Source organism: Lithobates pipiens, unplaced genomic scaffold (assembly GCF_037356315.1).
Source record: "Lithobates pipiens isolate NorthernLeopardFrog02 unplaced genomic scaffold, aLitPip1_a1.2 Scaffold_18, whole genome shotgun sequence".
Classification (NCBI taxonomy): domain Eukaryota; kingdom Metazoa; phylum Chordata; class Amphibia; order Anura; family Ranidae; genus Lithobates; species Lithobates pipiens.
In genome coordinates, this window is record NW_027507758.1 from 269,206,494 (window position 1) to 269,218,687 (window position 12,194).

At 43.7% G+C, this 12,194-nt stretch overlaps 1 protein-coding gene and 1 non-coding gene across 2 annotated transcripts in view; one reads left to right on the forward strand and one right to left on the reverse strand.

Moving 5' to 3' along the window:
• The window catches only part of LOC143986701 (nuclear receptor coactivator 7-like), a 140,986-nt gene extending 129,987 nt beyond the window's left edge, over positions 1 to 10,999 (reverse strand). Inside the window, exon 1 of the mRNA XM_077485108.1 lies at positions 10,763 to 10,999. The gene's annotated coding sequence lies outside the window, so the exon portion shown is untranslated. The remainder of the gene's footprint in view (positions 1 to 10,762) is intronic.
• On the forward strand, positions 2,820 to 3,035 carry LOC143990669 (small nucleolar RNA U3). The gene has a single exon (XR_013277397.1). It is a non-coding gene; the product is annotated as a small nucleolar RNA U3 (small nucleolar RNA).
• Positions 11,000 to 12,194: the final 1,195 nt, after the last annotated feature.

The following is a 12,194-nucleotide window of genomic DNA, read 5'->3' on the forward strand; positions in this document are numbered from 1 at the left end:
TACAGTCATCTCCCCTGCACAGTCCCCTGCCCCCTTCAGTTAGAACACACACTAGGACACACTTAACCTCTTCATTGCCCCCTAGTGGTTAACCCTGTTCAGTGACATTCTCACAGTAATCAATGCAATTTTATTACATTGATCGCTGTAAAAATGCCAATGGTGCCAAAAATGTATCAAAACATGTCCGCCATAATGTCGCAGTCCCAATAAAAATCGCAGATCACTGTTTACTAGTAAAAAATTAAAAATAATAAGATAAAAGCCATAAAACTATCCCCTATTTTGTAGACGCTTTTGCGCAAACCAATAAATATACACTTATTGCTATTTTTTTTTACCAAAAATATGCAGAAGAATGCATATCAGCCTAAACTGAGGAAAAAAAATAATTTTGGGGGATATTTATTATAGCAAAAAGTAAAAAATATTGCATTCTTTTCAAAATTGACGCTCTTTTTTTGTTAATAGAGCAAAACATAAAAACTGCAGAGGCGATCAAATACCACCAAAAGAAAGCTCTATTTGTGGGAAAAAAAGGACGTACATTTTGTTTGGGTGCAGCGTTGCACGACCGCGCAATTGTCAGTTAAAGCGACGTAGTGCTTTAACAGGAAGGGAGTAAAATCTTCTGGGGCTGAAGTGGTTAAAATACATGTAATGGAATATGGTTTATGTAATATCATGCAACTGCCATTTACTGATGACTTGCAGATGCAATTTATAAACCCCCTTAGATCTTTGCCTTTCTTGCAAATTGATCAGCTGTTGACATTATATGATGTTCTTTGTAATGCCTATACTCTTTTTTTGTTTTATAGAAGAAAACATGTAATTACAATTGCCAATTCTAAAAAAAAAAAAAAAAAAAAATTACCCTAACATGTAAAATTTGAAGTTTATTACTAAATTATATTGACACTTTGAATATGCAGCCAAAAACACATTTCACATTGCTTAGTGTTGTTATTGCTGTAATGATTTCCCATCACAAGTACAAATTCTCTACCCCAGCGGGGAACTGCAGAAAAAGACTGATGATCTGTGTGGCAACAGCAGACTCTCTGCTGAGGTCTGGGCAGCATAGTAGCTAAGTGGTTATCACTTTCACCTAGCAGCACTAGGGTTGTCACTTCAAATCTCAACTACCGGCCTGGAGTTTGCATGTTGTCCCTATGCCTGCGTGGGTTTCCTCCCACCCTCCACACATGCTTGTAGGTAAATCGGCTCTAATATGTGTATGAATATGAGCTAGGGTCCTTAGATTGTAAGCTCATTGATGGCAGGGCCTGATGTGAATGTACAATATATATGTGTATATAAAGTGTGTAAATTGTCAGCAATATATAAAATGCAAATAATAAATAAATTATCCCTGCTTAGTCACAGCTAGTTTTTCAATTGTCAGCATGTCCGATCTTTACATATTTCAGAACTGCTGTAGCATTGACTGCACAGGGAGCATGGTGGACTGCTGCAAAGAGACCACTGCTTCCACACCAACAGCAGTAGTCTTTGTGCAACCTCCTGTTAGTGTCTGGGACGAGTGGACAATGGACACAACAGCAAGGGCATGGGTGCCCCCATGGGAATCGGTTTCCTATTAGGGGCACCAACAAGAGAGGAGGAGCCAAAGCGCCAGTGGGGGACCTGAGAAGAGGAGGTTCGGGATGATCTGTGCAAATGTATTGCCCCTTGCAGGTAAGTAGAACATGTTATTTAAATGAAAAAAAATGCCTTTACAGCCACTTTAAGTCTAGCGGTATAGGAACATATCTGGTCTGTCATAAAAATGGCTTGTGCTGTTGCATCACACGCTTTCTAGGGAAAAGTGACAAATTTATTTCATATAAACACAGTAAAGTAGATTGCGCAAAAAAATTTACAACACAATATGTGAACCATATGTGAAAAACTTGCAAAACATTAGTAAAATAATATTATTAAGGTGAGTAAAATAATCACTAATAAATGAATATAGTAATAAAGTGGGAAACGTCCCAAGTGAAAACTTAAAGCGGAGTTCCACCCAAAAATGGAACTTCCGCTTTAAGGGAAGGTGACCCCCTGACATGCCACATTTGGCATGTCATTTTTTTGGGAGGGAGCGGATACCCTCTTTTTAGAGGGTTCCAGCTCCCACTTCCTCCTGGCGCACCCACAGCACCGGAAGGAAGATCATCTCTCCCTCTCAGCAAACATCTGGGACATGTCACAGGTCCCAGATGATTGCCCGGCCAGTCACAGTGCAGCTTGCACCGGCACCACAGAGAGGAGGGGGAGATGTGCGGGGCTTCGTTCCCCCACATCGCTGGACCCTGGGTCAGGTAAGTATTCAATAAATAAAAGTCAGCAGCTGCAGTATTTATATATATATATATATATATATATATATATATATATATATATATATTTTTTTTTTTTTTAATTGGAACTCCGCTTTAAGAGTTAAAAATCCACACAAATATTAATATATGATGTATTAAAAGAAAGTGAAACAAACTGAAACAAAATAGCCAGGTGGTGAGACAAAAACTTTTGATGTGCTCTTAATGAGGGAGAGCTACTGACTGATTCTCTGGACCGGATTGGGTGAAAGGTTATCATAGTGTACTGCTGGTACCAGGCGAGTTTGGCCCTTATAATCTGGGGTCCATCGGATTCGGTAAGAGGCCATCTGGCTCCATTTAAGTGTATGTTTTCCTTCCAGATTTGATGCATTTGATCAATCTTGCAGAGGGTGAGGGGCGGCATCAAAAGTTTTTGTCACACCACCTCGCTATTTTGTTTCAGTTTGGACTTTTTGATACATCAAATATTAATATACACTTTCAGGGATCATTTCTGTAGAATTCAAAAGGGAGAAATGTGCTCGAAAGTGTCCAAACTCATCTTCCACGGTGATGAATTTTAGGGTTCTTGTCTCATTAGGACTCCTGTTGGCAGCGCTGCTCTATGCAGGTTCTGCCACCATTTGATGACTTGGTCATCTTTCTAGTTGGAAAGATGGCAGGAGGGAGCTCATTTAGAGTGCAAAAAAAATAAAATAAAAGAATAAATATTAATATTTGTGTGGATTTTTAACTCTTAAGTTATCATTTGGGAAGTTTCACACTTTATCACTATATTAATTAATTTATTAGTGATTATTTTACTCACCTAATAAATTATTTTATTAATGTGTTGCATGTTTTTCACATATGGTTCACATATTGTGTTGTAAAACTTTTTGTGCAATCTCCTTTGTGTTATATATATTTAAATTGAGTATTTAATTTTGTCAGGAGATAGCAGCATTCATACCCCTTCTAAATAGTTTATCACAATTTTTTCAGGTATCACTCATATTGTGGGTTGGGCAAGTGCAGAATAATTAAAATACATATCAATTTATTTTATACTGTATCCTTGGCAGATATGGCATAATCAGGTAAGGCTTGTAAAACCTACGGGTATATGAATAAGATATAATAATCACCGTATTCCTTGCCCTACCGGGGTTCCCTGCAGCAAATATGACCAGTCCTGCAAAGCTGTCCCTCTAAGATGCTCCCAGTCGCAGTGGATAAATGGATTATTGCAGTGTTAATAGTCCTGCGTCGTATACAGGGCTTTTTTTCAGCGGGAACGTGGGGGAATGCAGCTCCGGCACCTCCCACACTGAATGTATGTAATAGCATGGGGTGTGGGATGAAGGTCTATTGTTGCTGATGGGGAATCTATTGTTCCTGGAAGGGATCTACTGTTGAGGGAGAGCTCTATTTTTACTGGCTGCTGGAGGATCTATTGACGCTGGCTGCTGGAAGATCTGTTGCTGCTGCTGGGGGGGTGGGAGGTCTAATGTTGCTTGGGTGGATATTTTGTTACTGGGTGTGATATTTTGTTGTGGGTAGTTCACTGTTGCTGCAGGGAATCTATTGTTGTTGGGGTGGAGTCCATTGTTGCTGGGGGAGTCTATTGTTGTGTGGGAACTTTTCCTGGGATTCTATTGTTGTGTGGCGATCTATTGCTGGGATTCTATTGTTGCTGACTGCAGGGGATCCATTTTATTGCTTTTTTTATCATCAACGTATTCCACAATTGATTTAGCACCACAAAAGGATACTTGGTTCTGTATTCTCTAAAAGGGGCAGTACTGGTAGGTGGGTAGGGGGTGGAATCAAGGGACGGTGGTCAGAGGTGGGTAGGGGGCAGAGACAAGGGGTGACTCAGACGGGGGGGAGTTCCTGCACCTATTCTCCAAGAAAAACATCCCTGGTCATATATATGATGATGCCAAGGGATTGCTGAAAGACTGGAGCTTCAAGTAGAAGAGGACATTGCTGGAGCCTTCTGGAATGGAGAGTTGGGGTCAATAATACAATGTGTTCCTGTACCCCTACACATAACAAGCATTTGGCCCTTGCAGTGTGGTGGTGGGGGGGGGGGGGTCTCACTGCAAAGGGGGATTTTATCTCATTCCAGAGTTGAGCTTTAAATACCCCATACAAAACTGCACTCTATACATTCTACCTTATGTCCTATATGTGACATTAGGTAGAATGTATAGAGTGTAGTTTTGTATAACATTTTCTATGATCTGTACACCATATTACTTTCTGAAGTCCCCCCTTGGAGTTGCTGTACACAGGTCTGTATTCATCATCAAAATCCCTCTTTTATCACTTTTACTAGTAGTTTTAAAAATAAAATAACTTGCAGCACAGCAATTTCCCGTGCAACGTCACTGTCGCTAGTCTAAGTTGATTATATGTTGTGTCTCTTTTATTCAACGCCCTCGTCACATCTATTGCCTGGACTGAGTACCATCTGGCAATATGCTGTCAACAGAAGCAGAAGCAAGCAGTTGTTTAAATGTTGATATTGCCTTCTGCCTAGCATGCTAATTCATTGTGAGATGCCCATGAATGGTAGACCACCTGTTTAAAAAGAAAGGGAAAGAGATCCAAAGACTAATGACATATGACATATGTTGGTATATGCTTTTTTTGACCAAATTCTGCCCAGGGTAAGAAACATTTGGTATGAGAGCTGTACAAGCAATTTAAATAAGGGGTATCAAGATTGGCAGAAGTATTAACTACAAAAATTGCAATTCAACACATACATTTTGGAAAGAAAATGACAATAGCTCAAAGAGAAGGATCAATCATAGTGCTCACTGTTGTCATATAAAAATATTTCTAAATACATTTATTAGAGCTGCACGATTCTGGCCAAAATGAGAATCACAATTTTTTTGCTTAGCATAAAAAGATCACAATTCTCGCAACGTAAAATCTTTCACATTATACAAAAACAAGAAATGGGCTAATGCTGCGTACACAGGATCAGAAATTCGGCCAGCAAAAGACTTAGGAGAGCTTTTGGTCGGAAAATGCAATCGTGTGTATGGTGGCGGAATTTCGGTCAGCAAAATATTGAGAGCATGTTCTCAATTTTTCAGTCGGAAAAAGTTCCTATCCGAAAATCCATTTGTGTGTATGCAATTCCGACACGCAAAAACTTACGCATGCTCAGATTCAACTACGAGATGGAAGCTATTGGCTACTGGCTATTGACCTTCCTTTTTCTAGTCCCGTCGTACTTGTTGTATGTTACGGCGTTCTTGATTGTTCGGAAATTGGTGTGACTGTGTGTATGCAAGGCAGCTTGAGCGAAATTCCGTCGGAAAAACCACCAGAGCTTTTTCCGACCAAAATTCCAATTGTGTGTACACGGCATAACTTTACTGGTTAGTTTGTATCCCCTTGTTTTAATTGTTTTTCTTTATGTATTTGAGTGTATAATTTTCTGCTTAATCATGGCACAGTAGTGTAGTGGGTAGCACTCTCACCTAGCAGTAAAAAGGGTCGATGGTTCAAATCCTAACCACGACACTACCTGCCTGGAGTTTGCATGTTCTCCCTGTGCTTGCGTGGGTTTCCTCCGGGTGCTCCGGTTTCCTCCCACACTCCAAAGACATGCAGGTAAGTTAATTGGCTTCTGTCCAAAATTATCCTTAGTATAAGAATGGGGATTGTGGGCTCCTTGAGGGTAGGGACTGATGTGAGTGTACAATGTACAGGGATAGGGACAATTGTAGACACTCACTCAGTTTGAACTGGATGGACTGGTGTCTTTATTCAACCTTACTAACTATGTAACTATGTTGTAATAAAACTTTATATATAATAACTTCTATTTTTCTGAGCGTTTGGCACTGCAAAAAATCCCTCTTTTCCCAACTATTTACCTTTAGAAAAAGCAAAGGTTTTCTGCTTATTTATGTCTAGGGGGACTGGATAACACCTTTACTGACCTGACCTCCTCTCCCTGCTGGTAGACTAGTCCTTACATTACAGCCTCTTCTCCCCTATACTATGCCACTCTATGATACTGTGAAGTCATCAGGACTGATGCAGGAATTATAGCCCTGCACTGGGTGTGAGGAGGACTAATGATGAACCCAATGTAGGATCCAAACCCACCTTGTACAAGTCCACCAGGAAGCTATGACCTGTATGGGCCAATCATCTTCAGCCATCTTCAGCCATCTCCCCCCCCCGGAGCTGCATATATGCATGCATTTGCTTAGCAGAGGGATGTCCTGGCCACAGATCAGTAGCCTTTATAAGTGACAGCTTCTTGGCAGGATTGTACACATGGGTTTGGACCCTACTCTCAGTTTACCTGTGCTCATCAAGGACTTGTTCACTCATGTGGCTGGGGGGGGGGTTTGCAGTACAAAGTAAGCAGTTGAGCTGCGACTTTACCAAGCCCTGACTGCTCCTAACAGAAGAGGATCTACACATGCCGTTTGCCCCAGAAAAGTTACATCATGCCATGTTCATATGAATGGGGATGCACTGCAATAGCAGCACAGTAGTGCAGGCCTTTCAGGGTTAAAACTATCACTGAGGAGGAGATATATTGCCTCCCAGCTGCCTGTCAACCACCCTTGGGCAAAGGCTACCACCTGCTGGGCACACACTGCCAGTTTTTTTTTTTTTTATTTGACCAGCAGGCTGAACGAAAAAAGCGGACAGATTACTGCATCCAAACAAATATCCCCTACCGGGCATTGTATTAGCTGCATGCTGCTGATCAAACAAGCTTTTCCAACCGTCCAATAGAAGCTGATCTAACAATTGGCTTCTGTCGAATCGGGTGGGTATACACAGGTCGAAATTTGGCCAGTCCTGCTAAACTGGTGGAATTTCGATCCATGTGTAGTCATCTTAAAGAGTAATTCCACTTTTGTTGAGAAAAAAAACAACTCTGAGCGATCTACCTTTTGTTATTCTGAAGAAATTACTGTTTGTTTGCTGTGCCCATGTGCGGAATCAATCTCTATGGGAGTGGTTTTATATCAATCAGCTGCTGCAACTGCAGGGCTCTAGTGAGGAATTTGGTAAGGTCTATATCTCTTTAAACGTGATTTTTCTTTGAGGGTCTCTCACCAAAAATGACATTTTAGTTGCAGGGGATGCTCAAAATCTGGCTTATTCTCAGTGCAGACTTCTTGAAAAATCAGTCAGTCAGACAATCACACAAGCTGGAAATGGCATTCCTGGGGGGAGCGTTCTGTATACCATCTGTGTACAGAACGCCTCCAGGTCGCCATATTGCATTTTTACAGAAGATTACAGAGCTGCAGATTGGAAATGAAAGGTCATTTTTAATAAATTCAATTACAATATTACTTGTCTCACAATTGTTTACTCTATATTATTTTTTTATTTCCTAATTATTTTCCCCATGAAACTGGAGTTACCCTTTAAGCGAACCACAAAACTGCATTCCCTATCCCTTTCCCTAGACATAAACAAACAGTTAACCCTTGCTGTGTGGTGGTGCAGCCATAGTTTTTGCAGAGTTGGACTTTAAGCTCTTCATGCCGAGTACACACAAATATATTTGCGTGCAATAGTGTCGATAGAGCTGTGCTGAGAGTGTACGATCTGCGTGCTCCCGGCAGTTACCGGCAGCTAACGGAAAGCTCCCTTGCGATCGGATGCGATAGCCAAGCATGGTGGTCACATGACCATAAGACCTGCCTCCCAGCATTCTAAATCCCTTAACGGCCAGCAGGCTCTGAGGAGTTAAAGGAAAATTTCAGGAATGAAAAAAAAACTAAAAAACGACATATATATATATATACACCTCTATGGCTACAGCTGCACCCCAGCCAGCTCTAAGACCAAGAACTAAGCAATCACATGACTGCTGATCGCTCAGTTCATGATCCTCACAGAACAGTGAATAGTGACTGCCAGTCACTGCTCTCTGCTCCTCCAGTGCTCACTGAAGTCCTGGGATGTGGAGGGGTTGGGAGCGGCATGTTCAGTTTCTCATTGCCATGCTGAGAGGCAGAGCCAGCTGCTGGTCCAATATCTGGTTGAATCCCGACATTATTGACAGGGTACTTCCAGAGCCTTGAGCGGTTCTGTGGTGTCAACCAACAGCTGAATCTATGACACAGGAATGATGCACTCCTGTGATCCAGAAAAAAAGTATGACCCAAAAAAAAAAAAAAAGCTTCGGCCACACTACCTTTTTTTTAATGCGGTTGTAAACCTCTGCCTCTGGTTGCCTTTTTTTTTTTAACCTGCAAGGTAAAGGCATAATGTGCTAGTATGCAGCGCATTATGTGAAACTTACCTGAAAACGAAGCCTCGCATTGCTGGAGGCTGCTTCAATCTTCATACCTCTTCCTTCCGGGTCCAAGGACTCTGGCTGTGTGACTGGGCAGAGTTGTGATGACGCCACTCACGTGCATGCGCGGTAGAGACGCTGTTAGCGGCACAGGATTCTGAAGGAACAGGCCCAGGTGGGTGTTCTCTCAGAGCGCAAGCACCGGTGACATCATCAGCTGCATATACAGTAAATATCTCCTGAATGGTGCAAGTTTAGGAGATATTTACAGTGCCTATAGGTAAGCCTTATTCTAGGCTTACCTATAGGTATAAGACTGAAGTTTACAACCACTTTAAATCTCCTGAATCAGCATGACAGAAAGGGCTCATTTACACTTGCTTTGGCTTCAACACACATTAATGGCTTTTTTACATTTGCTTCAAAACATGGCTTTAGACAGGCTTTGTTAAACTCTCTGAACGCCAGTCAAAGCCCCGTCACTAAAGGAAATGGTTAGCTTACAGTTCTGTTACACCTTGCTTTTGCTTTACACCATGTCGCTTTAGTGGTGCTTCAAAGTGCCTTCAAAGCCTCCATAGATGTCTATGGCAAAGCTTGCTTGAAGCCCCACCAAAGGCTCATCGAATCCCCACCAAAGGCTCATCGAAGCCCCACCACATCGAAGAGCCACCAAAGGCTCATCGAAGCCCCACCAAAAGGCTCATCGAAGCCCCACCAAGGGCTAATCAAAGCCCCACCAAGAGCTCATTGAAGCCCCACCAAAGACTCATCGAATCCCCACCAAAGACTCCTCGAATCCCCACCAAAAGGCTCATCGAAGCCCCACCAAAAGGCTCATTGAAGCCCAACCAAGGGCTCATTGAAGCCCAACCAAGGGCTCATCGAAGCTCCACCCAAGGCTCATTGAAGCCCCACCAAAGACTCATTGAAGCCCCACCAAACACTCATCGAATCCCTACCAAAAGGCTCATCGAAGCCCCACCAAAAGGCTCATCGAAACCCCATCAAGGGCTCATCGAAGCCCCACCAAAAGGCTCATCGAATCCCCATCAAGGGCTCATCGAAGCCCCACCAAAAGGCTCATCGAATCCCTGCCAAAGGCTCATCGAATCCCCACTGAAGCACCAAGCAAATGCAAGGTGTAAACAGGACTGTAAAATAACCATTTTATTTAGTGACAGGGGCTTTCACTGGCATTCAGAGAGTTTAAAGCGGGAGTCCACCGGGACTCCGCGTTTTTTTTTTTTTTTTTAAAAGCCAGCAGCTACAAATACTGCAGCTGCTGACTTTTAAATAGTGACACTTACCTGTCCAGCGCGCCCGCGATGTCGGCACCCGAAGCCGATCGCTCGCTCGGCTGCCGGGTCCCGCCGCCATCTTGGGTATGGGAATCAGGAAATGGAGCCTTTCGGCTTCATTTCCCGGTTCCCTACTGCGCATGCGCGAGCCGCGCGGCGCAATCCGGACGGTCCCCGCTGCCTCTGGGAGCTGTGTGTTTCCCAGCAGGCAGCGGGGCACTTGCTGAAGGGGGCGGGCGCTTGCGGAACGGGGGCGTAACCTACGCTCGTTCCGCAGAGAGCTAGCCCGGAAGTGGGTGCAGTTACCTGGATTATCCAGGTAACTGCACCCCCCTCCCCCCTGAAAGGTGCCGATTGTGGCGCCGGAGGGGGGGGGGATTCCGATGAGCGGAGGTCCATTTTAGGGTGGACCTCCGCTTTAACAAAGCATACCTGTAGCCATGTTTTGAAGCAAGTGTAAACTAGCCCAACAATGGCATCCAACTCAGCCCCCATATGATCTCACACATATAATCATGGAGATACCATTGGACGAAACCAGGCAAGTTACTCAGCTAATAACCATGCTGGACATTAAGGTTCAGCCACCTATGATGGGTAGTAATCGGTATGCAGCGCAAGCCCCGCCCACCTGTCAATCTCCTCCCACCCCTCTTCAGGGACCAGCAGTGATAAGCGGCCGGGCACACACAGGGCGTGGCTACATCCACAATAATACATTTTTCCTAAATCCCTTCTCACAAGGGAGGTATCCGATGTCCATTAATCCTTGTCAGCACCCAGATCAGGGGCGATCCTATGGAAAACATACATACAGCACCCACCTCCAGCTCTCTGCCCTCCTGTGCCAGGCTGTTGCTGCAGAAGAGATGTCAGTCAGTGGGGGTGGCAAGTCTCACTGGGTAGGATGGGTGCTGATCGGGTGCCTGGCACATTGTATCCAGTCCTGGTTACATGGATGGTCCCTAGGAGAGCAGGCACATAGCTCAGCACTACATCAACACTACAAGGCAGCATCTGGCAGGCTAGAAAATCCCACCTCCTCCTCCCCCTCTGCTCTTCCTTCCTTCTCCCCTCCTCCTCCTCCTCCTCCTCCTCCCTAGTGCAATGCAGATCTCCGCCCTCATCTACATGCCATGCAACAAGGGGTCCTGTCTGCCACTGACAGATCACACACACAGCTGTCTATGGAGGGATTGGAGGATCCATGGCAGCTCATCCATCCACCACTCTTATACCTCTCATATACTATATACACGTATATCACATATATACTGTATATATACATATATATACACATATATATATATATATATATATATATATATATATATATATATATATATATATATATAGACACACAGGGTGGAATACAAGTACATCTACATTACTGAACAGATCGTGCCATTTTATATACTGAATGTCAGGTATAGATTTAATTGCATTGTTCCATTCCTGGTTCACCCCAGTGTAGCTTTGATTCGCTCGACTTCAGCGCCATTTCAAAGCCACCGATCGGTGCGATTTCTTGTGCGCAGATCTGTGCGGCTTCATTTATACAGATTTCAATGCAAGTCGCACATGAAATTGTACAGGAACCTTTTTCAAAGTCGCTGCAACATGAGTTGCGGCGATTTGAGCGTTTCCATTGCTAAGCAATGGGGGTGAGACTTGTCATGCAATTTGGAACTGTCAAATCGCATGTCAAATTGCACTGGTGTGAACTAGACATGTGCACTGCCGAAAAATATGTTCATTTTAGTTTCGTTTGTTTTTTTTATTTTTTTTTTTTTCGGGTCATTCGTTATGATCACAATTCGAAAATTCATAAAGTCTTAGGCCCCTTTCACACATGCGGACAGTATGTCCGTATTTCATCCATCCATTTGCGGATGAAATACGGACATACATGCATTCCTATGGGATAACGGGTGTCTGTGGATGAACATTTGCAGACACCCGCTATTGTCCGCCTCCGCTATTGTCCGATTCTGCAGACGGAGGAAAATCCTATTTTTCTATCCGTCTGCAGAGCGGATCAGATGAACACAGACAGACGGTCCGTGTTCATCCGATCCCCCATAGAGGAGAACGGAGAGCTGACAGGGCGGTCCCTGCACAGTGTGCAGAGACCACCCTGTCCGCCGCCGGCTCAGCAGGGACAACGGAGCGATCCCTGCTGAGCAAGCGGATCATCACGAGGCGAATCATTACTGATCCGTCCTGTGTGAAAGGGGCCTTAGGCTGGATTCACAC